Here is a 19,644-nt window from a genome sequence, read left to right on the forward strand (position 1 = left end):
ATAGGGACTACTGTGATTGGATTTAATCAGGAAGCCCTTAAAAGAACTGTTCCTGGTGAAAGAGATTCAAAACCTCAAAACATAAGAGAGATTCAGCGTCGTTGGAGAGGGGTTAGAGGTGGGGGTGGGGAGTAGAAGGAAATTCTCCACTGTTGGCTGTGAAGAGGGCCATGTGGCTAGGAAGGCAGGCAGCCTCTAGCTGTTTAGAGTGACCTCAGCTAACAGACATCAAGGGAACTAGTACTTCAGTTATACACTACAGGAAATCGAATTCTTCCAACAATCTAAATGAACTTGGAAGAGAACTTCAGGCCTCTGATGAGATCCAGTCCTGGTCAATACTTTGATGCCAATCTTCTGAGACCCTGAGCAAAGAACCCAGTCACCCAGTGCTCTTACCTCTGACCTGCAGAACTGTGAGTTAATAAATGGGTTTTGTTTTAAGCCACTATGTTTGTGGTCATTTGTTATGCAGAATTAACATAAGTTTTCACATTAAAACTATATATCTGTATATATATATCTATATCAAATGTTTTAAAGCTCTTGAAAACAGCATAGAATTCTGCAGCTTTTTTCTCTGGGACACTATATTTTTGAGATTTAACCATTTGGATATATGTAGTTCTACTTTAGTAATTTTTATTTAACATGGATCAGCAAACTTTTTCTATAAAGCGCAAAATAGTAAATATTTTAGTCTAAGTCATACAGTCTCTGTGGTAACCATTCAACTCTGCCTTTATAGGGAAAAAACAATTATAGATAATACACAAATGAATTGGTGACCATGTTACATTAAAGATTGAAAAAAACTAAGGAAAAATAGCAACTAAATGTGATGTGGGATCACATTTAACGTTTCCTCAGTCTTTCTTTGTCTTGATTTTTTTGAAGAAAACTAACCTGTTATTTTATAGTATGTTCCTCAGTTTTGGTTTATCTTATGTTTTATCAAGATTGAAATGAGATTCTGCTTTTTTGGCAACAATGTTATAAACATGACGTACGGTGCATGGTATCAAAGGATTCATGATAACAACACAACATTACTGGTGTTGTTAACCTTAATCACTTGGTTAAAGTGGTGTTTGTCTGGGTTTCTCCACTGTGAAATAACTCTGTTTCACTTTATACTTAATAAGTATCTTGAGGAAGATACTTTGAGACTATCCAAAAATCTGTTTCTCTTCAAATTTTCACCTACTAATTTTAGCATCTATCAGTGGATCTTGTCTGCAACAGTTATCACTGTTAATCTTCTATTTCTCTCTTTTCCACTTTAGCTTAACAAATGAATATAACATGGTGTCTTGTTTTATGACCATTTAGAGATTATAAGTGAAGTTGAATATCTTTACTCATATTTATTGACTCAGTAATTGATTTTCTTGGAATTGTCTTGAATCCTCCTTTACTTATTATTTTTTTTATATTCAGTGTCTGTATGTTTTATTGGTTTGTTGATGCTTTTTATATATTGTAGATTCTAATATTTTGTCATATAGGTGTGTTGTAAATACATTTCCTGTTCATGTAGTTTGCATTTTCAAATGATGTATGTTTTTATTTGTACTTAAGAATTATATTTTTATGTAATAAAATATGTGAAATTATGCATTATATTCTGTAACATTTTGCATCTTGTTTTCATAAATCCCTTTCTATACAAAGTTATAAAGTTATTCCATATTGTCCCCTTAAAATTTTCACTTTCATATTTAAGTATTTAATTCATCTGAATGTATTCATACATATGGTACAGTGGAAGGATATACTAATATTTTCCCCATTGGTTAATCTATTTTATCAGGAATAGTCTATTACTTCCCCCCACTGAGCTGGAAAATTATTTTTTGTCATATATGGAAAATCTAAAAATATGTGGGGCTACTATTATGCCCTCCACTTTTTTTCAGTGCTTGATTTTTCTTCCTAGTGTCAATAACACAGTATTTTCATTTATGCAGCTTTAGTGTTTAAGTCTTGATATGTTGGGGAGTCTTTCCTTCTTTCCTTCCTGCATTGGAAAGGTTTCTTGACCTTTTATAATATACTTAGAATCAGTTGCTTGATTTTCATACAGACTAATTAATAACCATTTTTGGTATGCATCAAATTTAGATTAATTTAGTAAAAATTATTTTTAAGACACTAAGTCTTTCTATTTTTGAACATACTATAGCTCTTCATTCATGAAGGTATTCTTTTGTCAAAGGAAAGAAAATACTTTCTTTTTATGTTAAACGTTATAGAACTCTTTTCCTAATACTCTAAAATAAATGGCCTATTTCTACGTCACTTAAAATCAACATACATTTTTATATAAGTATGTTCAAGAGCATAAGAAACACTTAAAAATAATATTTCATCAATAGCATATAAGAATCTGAGGAATCATGGGGTGCTTTATGAAGGAGTTTCGGTCTGTAAAATTTTCCTCTTTTTTTTTCCTTCTAATATTTTGTGACTAAGAGAAGAGGGTGAACTATTAAATGAATAAAAACATAGTAATTCTATCTTTGCATAATTTGTGTTTATAAATTGGTATGTAGTTAAACTCCAGCTACTAGTATTTAACAGAAAATTCTCATTGAGTTTGAGGAAACAATCACAAGCAAACATATGAAGACTGCCTGAAAGTGAAACAAATAACTCACTCTTGATTGTATACTGTAAACAGCCTGTTTGGGTGTATTTGTCTCTCTGTTGTAATAATTGGTCAGATCTCTATGAATAAATGAACTTATATTGAAAGGTATTTGTGAAATGAGGGAATTTTGCATGGGGATATGACCTTTAAAAACAAAAGATCTATTTGACTTTATATAACTAATATTTATAATAAATTAGGAGTAGCATGTCATATGAGCACATTACAATGAGAATGATTATGAAATATACACTATTTTGAGAAAAAGGTCAATAAAAATGTAAATTAAGCTTAATTAGGTCCCATTTGTTTATTTTTGTTTTTGCTTTCATTACTCTAGGATGTGGATTGAAAAAGATCTTGCTGTGATTTAAAAGCTTTTGCACAGCAAAGGAAACCATCAACAAAATGAAAAGACAACCCTCAGATTGGGAGAAAATATTTGCAAAGAAAGCAACCAACAATGGATTAATCGCCAAAATATACAAACAGCTCATGCAGCTCAATATCAAAAAAATAAACAATCCAATCAAAAAATGGACAGAAGATCTAAATAGACATTTCTCCAAAGAAGACATACAGATGGTTGAAAAGCACACGAAAAGATGCTCAACATCACTAATTATTAGAGAAATGCAAATCAAAACTACAATGAGGTATCAACTCACACCAGTCAGAATGGCCATCATCAAAAAATCTACAAACAATAAATGCTGGAGAGAGTATGGAGAAAACGGAACCCTGTTACACTGTTGGTGGGAATGTAAACTGGTACAGCCACTATGGAGAACAGTATGGAGGTTCCTTAAAAAACTAAAAATAGAGCTACCATATGATCCAGCAATCCCACTTCTGGGCATATATCTGGAGGAAACCATAATTTGAAAAGATACATGCACCCCCAATGTTCATTCCAACACTATTTACAATAGCCAGGACATGGAAGCAACCTGAATGTCCATCAACAGAGGAAGGGATAAAGAAGATGTGGTACATATATACAATGGAATATTACTCAGTCATAAAAAAGAACAAAATAATACTATTTGTGGCAACATGGATGGATGTAGAGATTGTCATAATGAGTGAAGTAAGTCAGACAGAGAAAGACAACTATCGTATAATAATGCTTATATGTGGAATCTATAAAAAAAAAAAGGCCACAAATGAACTTATCTACAAAACAGAAATAGAGTTACAGATGTAGAAAATAAATTTATGGTTACTTGAGGATAAGGAGGGGAGGGATAAATTGGAAGATAGGTATTGACACATATACGCTACTATATATAAAATAGATAACTAATAAGGACCTACTTTATAGCACAGGGAACTCTACTCAATACTCTGTAATGGCCTATATGGGAAAAGAATCTAAAAAAGAGTAGATATATGTATGTGTATAACTGATTCACTCTGCTGTACACCTGAAACTAATACAACATTGTAAATCAACTATACCTCAATAACAATTTTTTAAAATGTAAATTAAACATACAGGACATGGAAAATAGAAGTTCTGGAAATCAATAGTAAATGATAGTACAATATAAGTGGGCAAAGTTTATTGATAGGCAATTCTCAGGATAGAGATAGTTATTACCAATATATATACAAGAACATGATAATCTTCTCTTGTACCAAGTGAAATTTGTATTAAAATAATGAGACTAATTAACTGTATTATTCATCAGACAAAATAAAAGTTTGAAAACACCAATTCTTGGCAATAACCTGGAGTAATGGAAACTTTTATGTATTTATTGTGGGAGTATGAATAGGACCAACGTATCTGGAGATTCCTTTGGAAATATGTATTAATGATTCAGCAATGCCTTTCCATGTACAGAGCAACTACATTGTCTCTATGCATAATATCCTTGCAGTGATTTGAAAAGATCTATAGGGGACTGTCTTAATGACTCCCAAAAGAATGTCTACATTACCAGGTGAGAAAATCAACTCTATGCCAAGAATAGAACAGAACATACTTTTTATTAGGATATAAAGACTTTGTGGCCACCATACATATACTATGCAGAAACATCTGTGCATATGCACAAAGAAATCTTAGCAGTGTTTGTAATAGTGAAAGAGAACAAACAAAAACAACGAAATCCCGAATGTCCAATAGCAAATGGATAGATGTGATTGAATTCATATGTAGATTTAAAATTTATGACCCATTTTGCCATATTAGCCTATATATTAATATACACAAATTATTAAATACCCTGTTTAGTGAAAAGCCAGTAGCAAAGCACTATGTACCTAAACAATTTATGAGAAAATTAAATACAAACATCAATATTATATATTTTAAGAGTATTCATATTATACACACATTTATATGTGTATTCATTATACATACATAAACACATACATCCATACATACATATAGGCAATTAAAACGTAGAACAGATAATCTATTCAGGTAGAATTCTTTTAGGATGATGATTTTCATTGGGAAAGCACAGTCATACATATACTTTTTATGCTAAAAATATATCTGAAATAAGTATAGCAAATGTTAATGTTTGTTGGAGCATAAGTGTCTGTTATATTTTTTCCCTCTACTTTTGTAAAATGTCATAATTTTAAGAAACAACAATAACAGCAAAAGTCAGAATGTGAAAAATATTACTAGGTCCTATGGAAGCCGAGGAGAAGGCACTAAATTTTGGCTAAGAGAAAACAGGGGTATTTTGCAGTGAATGATACTCACTTTAGATCTTTAATTATGCACAGAATTTCAGCAGACATATAAGAAGAAGGTCATTCCAAGCAGAGGCAATATTTGATCTGAGGTAGAGAAAAATATTTAGAAGGATATTTAAAGAGTGCAGAGGATATATTAGAAGCATACTCAGGAAAATGCTGCTTGGGAGAAATTTTATGGAATTTAGGAACAAGGAAGCAGTAGAAGGAAGGAATTGGGTCAAAGTCAAATGTTGATGAAGTAGAAAACAGAATGGAGGCTGAGAGCAATCCACTGCAAATGAACTGATAAAAAATAAGGAGGCTTGGTGTAGCTTAATTTGAATTAAAAAGTGCAGTGAGACAGGGAAGTGGCAGCAGACATCCCAGGCCTTCTTTGGGTATGCTTATCGGAAAAGAAAAAAAATATATACATAAAAAATAACTTAGCTCAGTTGGTTAGATGAATGTTTCTTGTTGTTGTTTTGTCTTTTGATTTTAAGCATATAGGATACTTGGGCACATTTCTACTTTAAGGAAAAATAATCAGAAGAAACAATTATGAGGCCAGACCCTGGAGGACCTGGAGGAGATGGGCAAAACTATTATTTAGAGCAGGGGTAGAAGAGTTAACTTTGGATAGCAGGAGAGATATGTTTTTAAAAACGGAAAAGAAGAACTGATGGTGAGACAGAGTGATAGTTAAATGGAAAGAAGATAATTGAAAGGCTTGTAGTAGAGGATCTAGATCTTTACAAATGAAGTGAGAAAAAAAAAATGAGTAGAGACAGTTTTGCCCACTTGGAGAAGGTAGAGATAGTTTGGAAAGCATGAAAAAGGAATTGAAATTAGTCACTGAATGAGGACATAAAGCTTCCCTGATGCATACTTCATCCCCACTGCTGGGTCCAGAGTTCATTCCATAGTCTCCTGAAGTTCCTCACCAATTTGTGGTAACCCACTGTATTGTGACTATTTGTAAATCTATATTCCTTTCTGGAATGTTCACCTACATGTGCCAGGAACATAGAGTGTACTTAATGTTTCTCAAATGGATAAGCAAAATGTTGCATTAGTCAATTCATAAATTATATTTGAATTCTCTGTCTCTGATCCACACTCTGGCACCAGGGAGAAGCTCTGTGAATTTAAACAGAAACTTCATGGGAATGTTACTAGAAATGGATAAGAACCTGAGCAGATGTACTGGTAGCATTCCCTTTTCTAAGAAGGAGGCCGTGTAGCATTGTATGTCAGAGTGTATGTCTGGAAGATAGACTATGTCACCACCAAACAACAGCTTGACCTTGGGCATGTTGCTTTTCCTCTTTGTAAGAAAGGGTAAGCTTATCACGAGGACAGTTAGTCTCTTATAGTCAGTGCTCGTAAACTCAGTTATTTTACTATCATTAGAAATAATTTTATTTCCTTAAGCTCCACCCATCAGATGCAGTGTGAAATCACTGAGGACTTCCTACGTTCATAGTAGTTTGAGGTGTACTGTTACTGTGTGAAGGTGGGAAGTGCTATGTTTTATCACTGCGTGGCTCTTTGGAATGCACTTTATATTTTGCAATTAAATTTATATGTCTATTCAGCTAATGACATGGATTAGAACTAAATCCCCTCACCCTCTCATTAAACTTTGCCATGCCATTTTTAAAAGATTTTATATGATGTACAGGATACCCTTTTGTGAAAGTTTAGGTGCAAATTTAGGCAAAATAATTATACATTAATGGAAAACTACAATGGTTAACTAAAATACCTTAGATAACTAAATTGAATATTTACTAGATGGATATGTCAAGTTTAGCAAAATTAAAATTTAATTAAACAGGCTACTGATGTAGTCTGACTGTTTTATGATTTCACTTGCAAAAATCTTTGTGTCTTAGAAGAGCATGGTGCTCTAATACTCTATAGAAGTAACTCCTATACATAATCTTGATTTTTGTTCCTCACATAAGTAGAATAATAAACTGGATGTCAGTTTACTTAGATTCATATGTTCAAAAGAAAAACATACCTATGTCAAAAAGACAGGAAGGGAATTTAAAAGATATCAGAATATGAAAAAGCCCAGATGGTTCATCTGCCTATAGGAGATAGAGGTAAGAATATTCTTTATCTAATTCTCTCTCACACAAAGGGAAAAATTAGTTCTTGAAATGAGTGGAATGAAACTTAAAGAGATGGAGAACAATACCTGTAGCACAAGTGCAGAAAAGGACACACTCAGAGAGTCCTAGGGAAAAATATGAAAATTAGCAGAAAGGCAGTCCTCCTTCCTCACAGCACAGACATCAACCCTGTTGCCCTCTTTCCTAATCTGCACAAGTTGCCAGTGAGTGAGATCAAGGCACTGACTGTGTCTCATTTGGAAAGTGGGTCAAGTCATACCTGACATACTTACCTAATAAGATTGTAGGACCCAGAAAATAAGTAATCCTTGGAAAAGTATAAAACATTAATGAACTGTATAAGAGAGGGTTTACATGGTCAGATTGCAGCAGTGATGATAAAGTTAATGGTAGCATTTACACAGCAGCAAACAGGCAGATGTAAAGTGAAACATTCACTGTTCAATCAACTGGATAAAGGAGCTGCATAATGCCAAACAGCTGGGTATTTGGAAACATCCAGACATTTAATAACACAGTTCCTAATTTTTTTAAATGGATTTCTCTTCAGAGCCAGAGCATATTTCATACAAAGAAACTGGTTTCTGTCAACACCTTCTTTTTTCCTTTTTTTTTTTTTAACCATAGTGGAATTACCTTGTATTCCCACCCTCTATTTGAAACATATTTCAAAGAAATTTTCAACTTAAAATAAAATGAATACACCTTCAAAGAGCAAAGATTTATCATTCTTCAGGATTCATAGTAAAATCATACATCATAGGTTCTGAACACAATGATTAAAAGTGTTCAATAAAGGTCCAATAATAAAATAGATACACAGCAAGAGACTGTTAGAAGGACAAATTCATTTGGATATGTAAGTTCTGGTTTGTTTTTAAAAAACACACATTATTGTATTAGTTGCCACCTGAACTAAAAATAAGCTCTGTATTTTAAGAGAGAAACAATGTTGAGTAGTTTCCTTTTTAATCACCACCCTGATTCCTGTATACACATAGAATGAATGGTGAACTGAATCTTTTTAACATGTACTAGAATGAAACTTGTGTTGAAACTTGTGTTGGAACATCTACCATCTGTAGAAAAAAAAACAGGCAACATTTTAATTCCAGATCATGTGGTTATTGGAACTGAAGGTTCTTAATTGCATCTTTAGGAAAGGCAAGTGGATCTCTATTTGCTAGGCACTTAAATTCAATGCACTGCAATGTCTCTTCTCTTTGCACTTTCCTCAGTAATTGGGTGTTGACTCTGTGCCTTCTGGCTAATTCAATGCTTATGCTGTTAAGATATACACTGGCTGCTTCTATGTGAATACTTCCTGGCTTTAGTCCATTATCCATCTTTTTCCCAGATTCCAATAGTGAATTAGAGTCCTTCATTCACTGAAAGAATGTCTTTGGACTTGTTTATGCTTATACACTGCACTATTCCCTTGACCTCAACTTTGCAGCTTGTGATGGTCCAACAGCCTGGCTTTCTTTAGAGACAACGATATGCTTGGTTTTATAAAGCAGGGAGCTCTTTCTTCCACAACAATCTAATTCTAGTCTCTACACACATCCTTGCACATACTTATCTAAAAAACACTGCTTTAATATGATACTTGCTGTTCAAAAAGCATCTGTGGGTCTTATTTTGATGGAGCATCATAATATACATCTTCTGCTTGGTTCTCAAGGATTTCTATAAACAAAATCTGCCATTCCTCCAGTTCTTATTTCTGAAAGTACTGTCACAGACTTCTGCTGAATATAGAACTTCTTCCTTACTTTCTTGGGTATATCATATTTATTACTGCTCTCATGGAAAACTTTGTGTCATTCTTTCCATTAGTTATTTTTTTAGTTGAGATACAGTTTACAAAATGAGATACATAGGTTTTAACTGTATAATTCAATGCATTTTGATAATGCATACACCTGTATAATCTACACCACTAATAAGATAACATTTCCATCACCTCAGAAATTTCCTATATTCCCCTCCCAGGCTCCCCACTCCTCTGAATTCTGTCACCATAAATTAGTTTTGCTTGTTTTAAACTTCATACAAAAGGGTTACTAAAGTATGTACCCTTTTGTGTCAAGCTGCTTTTACTCAGCTTGGTGTTTCATTTATCAGTAATTTATTTTTATTGCTGAGTATTATTCCCTTGTATGAATATACTGTAGCTTTTTTGTCCATTCCCCTACTGATGGACATTTGAGTTGTTTTCAGTTGTTGTCTATTATAAATAAAGCTGCTGTGAACCTCTGTGATCAAATCTTTGTATAAACATACATTTTTAATTCTCATAGGTAAATACATGAGAATGAAATTGCTGAATCATTTAGTATGTGTAACTTTTTAAGAAACTAGTGTAAAACATAATAAACAGAAACTTCACTTAAAATAGGGTTGGGAGGCCAGAATTGAGAGCTCCCATGCCCAATGATGATAGCAGAGCCCAACAGGAAGAAGAAAGAATTCCATTCCTTTCTTGGCAGGGATTCAGCCAATGAGAGACTGTCACAACTCAGTCAATGAAAAGCCACTTTACTTTGAACTTTCACTTCCTCCAATGGACTCTTTGTTTACTATAGCCCTCCCAATTTCCCTTTCCCCTCCATAAAGAATTCTCTCTTTGTGGCATGGGAACTTGCACCTAGCTCACCTTGGTTGTCCAACCCCAAATTGCAATTCTTTGCTGATCCTGAGGAAACCCATTTTTGCTGGAGAAATAACTGGCAGTCTATTTGTTTAAGTCAACACTAGCAAACTCTTTTTCAAAGTGGTTTTGCCACTGATAGAGTTTCAACTCTATCACAGGTAGAGCGCCTATTTCATCATATCTTCAATAAATTTGGGTTTGTGTTTCTTTATAATTTTAGCTATTCTGGCAGATGTGTAATGGTACCTCAATGCGATTTTAATTTAGATTTTCCAGATAACAATTAATATTGAACACATTTATATGTGTTTAATGAGCATTCATGTTTTCCTTGTTTCTTTTCATATGGGTAAAGAGTTCAATTTTATATTTCTTATAATGTTGTATGCTAAAGGAGTTTTGGATGCCATCTATCAGACTGAGGTATTTTTACAGTTTGCTGAGGATTTTCATCATGAATATGTGTTGAATTTTGTCAACTGCTTTTTCTGGATCTGTCAAGATACTAATAAAATTTTCTTTTATGTTATATTAATGCAGTGAATTATATTCATTGATTTTCAAAGATTGAACAAATCTTGCATTTCTGACCATGTAGTATTCTTTTTACACTTTACTGGATTCAGTTGCTAATATTCTTTTGAGGATCTTTGTGTTACTATCCATGACATACATTGATTTGTAATATTATTTTGTTCCTTCAATGTCTCTGTCAGGTTTTGGTATCAGAGTTATGATCACCTTATAAAATAAGTTGGGTAGGGTTCCCTCCTCCTGTATTTTCTAAAAGAGTTTTTTAAAGACTTTTTTACTTCTTTCATAAATGTTTGATAGAATTTACTGCTCTTTTGTCTAGCATCCAAAATTCTTCCTGGCTTTATACCACTCTACCGTCACTTTGTACTATTCTACCTCTCCCAGGTATTCTACATTCCCCATCCAACTCAAAAGTGTTTTCTTCTATTAAACTTGCCTTAATATCATGAGCTGAGAGCAAGCTATCACTGCCCTTAAATCCAGACTTTCACAGCCATTTATCCACTGATTAGGTGCTTATCCTTTTCTGCATTTTTATTGCAATGATTAACCTTCATGTTTTACATTCCCTACAAGAGAGTAAGCTCCTCAAATTTATCTTAATTTTTTTTTTTTGAATCAGAAGCACATAATACAGAATTTGTATCTAGTTAGCAATTCATTTTTTATTTAGTTAAAACTAATGGAAGGTGGACTTTTGCATCTGACCAACTCAAAGTAATATAACGGGGACTGTGTTTACCTTACCAACTGAAACAACTGCACCTGCCCCCATCCTAAGGACAAAATATATTAAAAATAGCTTTTAGAACACTACACATCAGCAATGAAGGTCAATGATTCCTGTGAAATAGAAAATAAAATGAGCTAAACCCTATGATTGTCCTACCTGACTGACTAAAGAGAGTTTCTGGGACACAGCACAAGGAGGTGAAACTCAGGCCAAACCCAGTGGATTCCTTGGGTTGAAGAGACAGAGCTGAGTGTCCAGAGAGACCAAGGTGGATAAAGTTCATAGCACACCAAAGAAAACAGAACTCAGAGGGAAAACTCTGGAGATCTGCAAGGGTCCTCCTTAAAGAGTTCAGCGAAGAGCTGCTCAGTGAATTGCGTAAGAAAACTATCCAAGCCCAGGGATGTAAGACTGGTTGGCACTGACACAGGTGGGGAAATAATACCTGTTTCCACAACTTATACTGGAAATCTTCATGCTTCACAAGGCATTGGGTAGAAAACCCAGAAAGGTCTTGCATCAGTAGTGGAAAGTAATTAACCCAACACTAAATACTGCTCTGGATCTCACCTAACACATTATTGGTCAATTATACTATAGTAAAGCTGTTTAAAAAATAAAAATAAAAGATAAAAAAGAGTGTCATATGGAGCTTCTTGAAGATGATATAGATATAGTGGCCCTTGTTCTCAATATTTTTACAGTAACTACAGGCACAGATTCCCAGTGTCTCTTTGTTATAGAGCCTATTGGTCAAAACCAATGATATCATATTTATAAGTGCATCTGTATGCAAAAATGTATTTGTTAAATACATTTTTATTTGGAGCATTTTCTGTGAGCAAAAAAGCCTTCATCATTCACTCTGATATTTTGTATGTAAATGCAAAGTAGCTTAAATAAAATAAGCATTCTTTATCATAAATAAAAATTTTAAAAAAAATAAAATAAAAATAAAAGGAATTTTTCCACAGTAATTCAGTTGAAAATATGTTGGAAAATTTTTTCTTTAATGTCACCTTTGACCCAGTGTATATTTAGGAATGTTTTGGGTTTTTTTCCCAAATGTTTGGGGACTTTTCAGATATCCCTCTCTTATTAATTTAACATTTAATTCTGCTTTCTCAAGAGAACTATTCTGTATAATATTAATTCTTTGGATTTTATGGAAACTATACTATTATCTAATCATAGGTATAATTCACAGTCGCTGTTTTTTGTTTCTGAATTCTAAGCTCTATACTCTGCCTTCTACTTTCAGCACTCACCAGAATGCTACCCTACCCAGCATCTCATTTTAGTCCAGTTGAGTTCTGATATCAACGTTCAAACCAAGTTTCTTTCCCCTTAGCTATGTCCAGCTAAGTTTGTAGTGATACATTACTCTTTATGTTTCATCCCTCACTCCATAGAGCAATAAATAATAAAGACATTACATTCTAATGGAGCATTTTGGGGCTTACTTACCTTAAGTGTGACTGGAGTCACACAGGATGTTCCAATTGCATTTAAGTCCATATCCAGCTCTATATTACTTTAAATCCATAATGGAAGTTGAATTCTTTTGTGGAAACTTCAGCCATTAGAGAAAAATTACGTTACTTGTATGTCTCCTTTTTTACTCCTTTCCTTATCCACCATAGTTTTTATGACATCTTTTATGCACATTTTTATGTGCCTTACCACAGAATAAAAAATAACTAGTAAATTCTTTGTTAAGATGAATAAAAACTGTATGCCATTAATAATAATTATCTGTTTTAGTTAATTCTGCTTAGTTAATTTGGTTTATAAGTAACTGTGAGAGAAGAAAATATCACATTTCTATTTTCATATATACGTATCTCATATCTTCCCAAAGCTTCAATGCTAGTAAAGTTTCTATGGTATTACTATTTTTGTTAAAGCAAAGAACCTTCACTTAAACTAACACATGATATCTTTCTGAAAAAAAAATTCTTTAAAATATGATTGAAATACCAAGTTTGTTATCAGTAGTTATCATAGTTTTTTCTCATTTTATTTTATTCTAACTAGCTATTTTACTTCGGACAAATGATGTCTTTTTCTCTAGGCCTCTTTTTCCCACCAATGAAATAAAAGCTGGAGCAAATGTTCTCAAATATCTCTCCTAGTTCTGAAAATAGGGCACTATGATTCTACAATTCTACATTGTCTAGTTTATTGGGGAGAAACTAAGAGCAAATATAATTGTTACCCCTCATTCCATTACTGAGGTCCTTGTTATATGATCAAAGAAGGACTTTGGATGAAAAATTTACCACCTGCTGTTACAAAGTCTGCTTAGTTTTGATTACTGAGATTTTTTGTTTTTTTTTAAAACCTTGAACCACTTGGTGCAATCATTAAACTCAATGATTTTGTGGGGGGTAGGAGAAGTGGATGACAGTGGTCAAAAGGCATCAATTTCTAATTATAAGATACATAAGTTATGGAGATGTAATGTACAGCATGGAGACTATAGTTAAAATACTGTACTGTATATTTAAAAGTTTCTAAGAAAGTAGAACTTAAACCTTCTCATTACAAGAAAAAAATTGTAACTATGTGAGATGGTGAATGTTAACTAAACTTATTTTTCTGATCATTTTGCAATACACACATATATCAAGTCAAATCAATACAATATTATATACCAATTATATCTTAATAAAACTGGAAAAATTAAAAAAAGTTTATTTAATAAAAAGAGTAAATCCTAAGAGTTCTCACCACAAGAAAAAATAATTTTTTTTTCTTTTATTTTGTGTCTATATGAGATGATGGATGTTCACTAAAGTTGTGGTAATCATTTCATGATGTATTTAAGTCAAATCATTATGCTGATTAAACTTATACAGTGTTATGTGTCAATTATAGGTCAATAAAATAGGAAGAAAAAATTTAACCAAATAAATTACAAAAAACCTCAGTGACCCACAAGAAATTAGCCAAAGTAATCCAAATCAATCAGAGGCTCCTCTTTTTTGTCCCTTCCTTCCCAACCCTAGTGCATTTCAACTAGCAAAGCCAACATATGAAATGGTAATAGTGGTTACACAATAAATAGTCTCTCCTTAAATGTTCAACAGGTTGCTGAAGAGTCAAAATGACAGCTTCATTCAGCTACGTATATAGGAATTACTTTTTCTTTTCCTATGATTCCTTTATCTTTTTCTCACCAAAGGCTCTGTTCCAGCAGGCAGTAGAGAGGAGCAAAATTAATTAAATGGGTCTACTATTTCCTGGAGCCTCAATTATGCTCCAGGCTTGAATTAAGAACAGCCCAAGTTGTGACACATAGCTGGTTTGATCTGGTCCACCCTTGTAGCAAAACTTAAAATCTTGATGGGGCTGCCCCCAATGAGAAAGGATGACTTTTGTTGGGAGAAAAATGTATAGTCTGAGTTCTGTTTAGCCCCAAGCACTGAGTATGCCTTCGTGACGGGTCATCAAAGCCTCTGTGCAGATGACATCTCAGTCAGCCCAGGGAATCAGATGTCACAGGAGGAAAGAGAAGTGGTTTGCCGACACCAGGATACATACCTTTTATACTCTCAGCACTGTTGGGAGAATCCTAAAACCTTCCTGTAAGTTTGGCTTTCCACTGAATCAGGAATCCTAACCTTGACAAATTCTGCTTAACTTTGCTTTCTCCTTCTAACAAACATAGGGTTCCCCAATGTGTAACCTGGGAACTGCCTGTTTTCCAATCTTTTGCAGAAATGGTTAAATATCCAAACTCCCAAGCCCTACTGCGGGACCTACTGAACCCAGTATGAAAGTGTTCCAAGGGATCTACATGTTTAAGAATTTCCCCCACACTTCTCCCATACATTATTTTCCAATAATGAACATTAGCAGCAAGAACCTGCTTCTTTACAGAGCATAAATCTTCCTCAAACAAATGAAAAGGTACTTAACTTCTCTTACAAATGAAATGGCCCAAGTCAAATCTATTATTCTTTCCAGGAATTAGAATTAACTTCAAGCTTATCTTTATAAGCCAATAAAATCTGCATTAATTTATAGTTAATCACAATCACTATTACCCTATAAAAATGGTAAGAAAAAATAAATTATACACATACACAGATATATATTAGATAAGTAGATATTATTTAGATTTATCTAGATCTGTATATTTAAATTATATATATATATATAAAATCTAGATATATAGATATTATATGTATATATCTCACACTCTATATATAGATATAGATGGAGATATGTATCTATAGATATATATCTAGATAGATAGATGGTTGATAGATAGATACATACATACAGATAATAGAGAGCAAGACAAGAAAATGGGTAGGTTCTAGAGTTCTCATTTTCACAGCTGGCCACAAAGCTAGGTTAGTATATTTAACTTATTTTCTCCACTGCTCTTTCAATATTCCTCTTGCCCTTAACCAGCATCTAGTTTGTCAAGAATATTTTACTGGAGGGACAATTCATGTCATAAACCCTGAAGAATCTAAGTCTCTGATGGTTCGCAATGTGATTAAAATCACCAGATAGATAGATAGATAGATAGATAGACATAGATAGATATACTTTGTATTTTAATCTGAGGCAGTTTTGAGTATGAGAGGGTTATTAATAGTTATGCTAGTATAAGGTGTATAAACGAAGACAGTCTCAGGCAAACCCGGACATTTGGTTGCCCTCTGTATACGTGGGTTTCTACATTACTCCATTGAATCATTTTGATGGATATGGCTGTACTAGGAGAAACTTTAGAGTATCCCATGTGTTCCATACCCATTCCTCCTTATTTCCATTATGTACCAGTACATCAATTTCTGTATAATAGTCAATATTGAGTGCCCTAACAAACATAGAGGGCACAGAAGAGTTGTCCTTTTATGTTGGATTGTTCAATATCATGAGGAACCAAAAAATAGCTAAGTGGCAATCCAAACCTCCACTTAAAATGAAGTATTATATCGTCTTCTTTCTTGGGTACAAAACCTCTAAGCCTGAAGTGCCTAAAGTCAAATTATTAGTAAACATGCTTTTCATGAATAGTTCATTATGTATTAATATTGAGAGGAGCACATCACATTTCCATACTATGTTTCTCTATCATTGTACTTTGGTTATGGGAAAGGAGCATTGTATATTGGAAATCTATTCCTAGTTGGCTTTGTAACTGATTCTTCAAAAGGTCAGTCCACTGTGCATTAGTACAACTTTTTCTGAGTGATGTAAAGCCAGTGAATGTCTTCAACATAAGCTCATTGCTACACATTTTTGCTGCCAAATAAGTATTTTTTTAATCAGAAGCAATGTAGTCTGGGATATTACAGTGGCGAATAAAGCATTCTGGCAGTTCACAGATATTATTGCTGGCAGATATGTCTTGGAAAGTTAATTCAAATCCATATCCAATATAAGCCAAGTCCAAAAGAGGACAAACCATTGTCTAATCCATAATGGATGGTTTCCAATACAACTGTTCTGGCAACAGATGACTGGGTGGTCTCCCCAGATATGTTGATAGATTGGGTATTCAGTAGTAGTATCAAGATCGGCCTTGTTGAGGATCATACTTGTTTTTGAACCCACAAACAATTTATCTCTTTTTCAGGAGCCAAATGAACCAGCACAGAAGTGAAATAATAAAATCGTCAGATGATAGATAGATAGATAGATAGATAGATGATAGATAGATAGATAGATAGAGAGATATCCCTGTTTCTTGAAACAGGGCTCCTAAACCCATGTAAATAAGAGAATAGTTTTTTTTTTTTTCCTAACATTTAGTCTTTGACCAGTTCCCAACACAGAGCTCCTAACACTCTTGCAATTTCCTAACTGATAAGAGCACTAAAAGCATCTTTTTTTCTAATATTTGTTCTTTGACCCCAGTTCCTGACACAGAGTTCCTAAAATCCCTTGGAATTTTCTGGGTAATAGGAGTGTCTTTTATTCTAATGAGATGACTCTGTGTAGGCTCCTAGATGGCTCCAGGATGGGGGTTGGTCAACAAATATCAAGCCATGAATAAAGCTTGGAATTTTCAGCCCCACCCCCCAATTCTCCAGAAAAGGGAGAGGGGCTGGAAATAGAGTTAATAATCTATCATGCCTACCTAATTAAGCCTCCATAAAAATCCCAATAGTATGGGGCTTGGGAAACTTCCAGGTAGGTTGACACACCCATGTACTAGAGGGTGATGCACCCTAACTTATTGGGGACAGAAGCTGCTACACTCCCAAGATCTTCCCCAACATACCTCTTCATCTGGCTATTCATGTGTATCCTAAACCACATCCTTTATTATGTAATAAACTTGTTAATGCAAGTAAGTGTTTCCCTGAGTTCTGTTCTAGCAAACACACAAATTCAAGAGGGAGATCATGGGAATCTCTGATTTGTAGCCAAGTCGGACGGAAGTTGTAGAACCTGGGAACCTGCTACTTACAATTGGCTTCTGAAGTGGGGGACAGTCTCATGGTACTGAGGCCTTAATCTGTAAAATCTGCACTAACGCTTCTTATGTCAGAATTAAATTGAATTGTAGGACACCCAGATGATATCACAGAAAATTATTTGATGTGGGGAAAAAAAACCCTCACATCTGGTGTCAGAAGTGTTGTGAGTGCAGTAATAGTGTGACAGGAAAGCAGAAACACACAGGAGGAAATGTTTTTCCTATACACTGAGGAAAAAGGCTGAAAGGGTTACCTTGTTCATCAGGTTATTGAGAAAACAGTGAACATTTCATAAAAATACATCATTTTTGTTATCATATAATGGGTTTATTGTTATTTTAAATAAGTTATTAGATAAATATTTTAATTTTTTCACAACTTCAGTTTCTAATACAGCAAGTATCAGAAGATACAATCCACAGAAACAAAAACTCTTTGGGGTTTTCAAAAAATTTTAAGAACATAAACGACTCCTGAGATGAAAAAGTTTGAGATCAGCCTCTCTAAAGAACACTGGTTATCCACTGAGGACAACAGAGCTTTTTTCCAAACCTCTAGGGGGCCACACTGTGATTCTCCTGCTAGAATTTTTCAGAGCCTGCTTACAACATTCTAATCTCCATGGCATCATAAGAGACAAATGGCAGAGCTGCTTGAATTGCAACCTGGACCAGGTGAAAAGGCTTATTTTTTCCTGGATCATACTCAAAGTTGCTGGTTTAGGGACTGTGACTTTAAAAATAAATAGCTAGCAGGAGCTTCAAGATGGTGGAAGAGTAAGACATGGAGATCACTTTCTGCCCCACAAATACATCAGAAATACAACTACATGTGGAACAACCCCTACAAAACACCTACTGAACACTGGCAGAAGACCTCAGACCTCCCCAAAGGCAAGAAACTCCCCACGTACATGGATAGGGCAGAAGAAAAAAGAAAAAACAGAGACAAAAGAATAGGGACAGGACCTGCACGAGTGGGAGGGAGCTGTGAAGGAGGAAAAGTTTCCACACACTAGGAAGCCCCTTCACGGGCAGAGACTGTGGGTGGCGAAGGGGGCAAGCTTCAGAGCCACAGAGGAGAGTGCAGCAACAGGGGTGCAGAGGGCAAAGCGAAGAGATCCCCGCACAAAGGATCGGTGCTGACCAGCACTCACTAGCCCGAGAGGCTTGTCTGCTCACCCACCAGGACGGGTGTGGCTAGGAGCTGAGGTTCCAGCTTCGGAGGTCAGATCCCAGAGAGAGGACTGGGGTAGGCTACGTGAATACAGCCTGAAGGGGGCCAGTGAGCCACAGCTAGCCAGGAGGGAGTCCGGGAAAAGGTCTGGAGCTGCCGAGGAGACAAGAGACATTTCTTGCCTCCCTGTTTCGAGGTGTGTGAGGAGAGGGGATTAGGAGTGCCACTTGAATGAGCTCTAGAGATGGGGGTGGGCCGCGGCTGTCAGCACGGACCCCAGAGACGGGCATGAGCTGCTAGGGCTGCTGCTGCAGCCACCAGGAGGACTGTGTGCGAGCACAGGTCACTCTCCACACCTCCCCTCCCGGGAGCCTGTGCAGCCTGCCACTGCCAGGGTCCCGTGATCCAGGGACAACTTCCCCAGGAGAACACACAGCACCTCAGGCTGTTGCAACATCATGCTGCCCTCTGCCGCCGCAGGCTTGACCCGCATTCTGTACCCCTCCCTCCCCCTGTCCTGAGTGAGCCAGAGCCCCCAAATCATCTGCTCCTTTAACCTCATCCTGTCTGAGCGGGGAAAAGATGCCCTCAGGCGACCT

The sequence above is a fragment of the Balaenoptera borealis genome (assembly GCF_965194805.1).
Source record: "Balaenoptera borealis genome assembly, chromosome: 14".
NCBI lineage: Eukaryota > Metazoa > Chordata > Mammalia > Artiodactyla > Balaenopteridae > Balaenoptera > Balaenoptera borealis.